Genomic DNA, 1,256 nt, shown 5'->3' on the forward strand with positions numbered 1-1,256 from the left:
ACCCTGGTGTTCTCATGTTTCCTTACCTCCTCATCCCTCACTCCCTAACTGTCCGTGCTGGATCTGTCCCCGTTGTTTTAAAAAGCGAAATACGTTATTAGCATGACGTCATCCAGCTCGCCAAACCTGTCTGGTGTACAGCTAGTACAGAAGCTTCGCATGGACTGCTTCCCTTTCCCGCTAGTCTGCTGTCTGATTGTGAGGTCAGGCTGATCTGGGATCAGCTCTTTGGCTGCAGAATCTCCGCCAAAGTTCTCCTCTCAAACGGGTCTTGGAGGAGTAGTGCTCGCGCTCGCCTGTAGAGACTTCTCCTGACGAGAACGCGCAGCGAGGGGGGCCAAATGGTTTTGGCCCCACGCTGAATCTATTTGAGGGCGCTGATTGGCTAAAGTCACTCATTTATATCTTTAATCAGCAATTGGCTAAACTGCTTCATAGACCCGCCTCTTTTGGGCCAAAACGATTTGGCCCCCTAGCTGCGCGTTCTGAGACGTGTTGTACACACAGGCAGAGAGGACGAGCAGGAAAAGCATATATTTTGCGCAGATATCATATTTTACACATATTACTGGGTACATTCCACAGTTCAAAAACACAAATATTGACAATTTGTATAATTTATGATTATTATAATTTTTTTTTTTTTTTTTGTGTGGCTCAAGGTGGGGCCAGGCCCCATGGCCCTCTATTGGCCAGCCGCCACTGGTTCAGAAGTCTTCTCAGCAAAAGGCAACCTGGAGAATGAAGACGACCATGTAAACACGAGAGAAAGCTCAGGGGCTGATGGCGAGACGCAGGGGTTGGAGGTTCGACTCCCGAGAGAAGCAACCTACACAGTAACTGCGAACAGATGTTGACTGGCTGTACTTTTAGGCGGTATTTCCTTCAGAGAAGTCTGAGTAGGGATGAAACTTTAAGTCTCCAAAGTGTGAAAGACTCACCAGGTTCTAAGGAGGGGAATTAACACAAAAGATGATCTTTTTAGGTGTAGTGGTTATATTTCATGTTGTAGTGGTTATATTTCATAGTGTAGTGGTTATATTTCACGTTGTAGTGGTTATATTGGTGTAGTGGTTATATTTCATGTTGTAGTGGTTATATTTCATGGTGTAGTGGTTATATTTCATGGTGTAGTGGTTATATTGGTGTAGTGGTTATATTTCATGGTGTAGTGGTTATATTTCATGGTGTAGTGGTTATATTTCACGTTGTAGTGGTTATATTTCATGGTGTAGTGGTTATATTTCACGTTGTAG

The sequence above is a fragment of the Anarrhichthys ocellatus genome, unplaced genomic scaffold (assembly GCF_004355925.1).
Source record: "Anarrhichthys ocellatus isolate YVR2014 unplaced genomic scaffold, GSC_Weel_1.0 scaffold1017, whole genome shotgun sequence".
NCBI lineage: Eukaryota > Metazoa > Chordata > Actinopteri > Perciformes > Anarhichadidae > Anarrhichthys > Anarrhichthys ocellatus.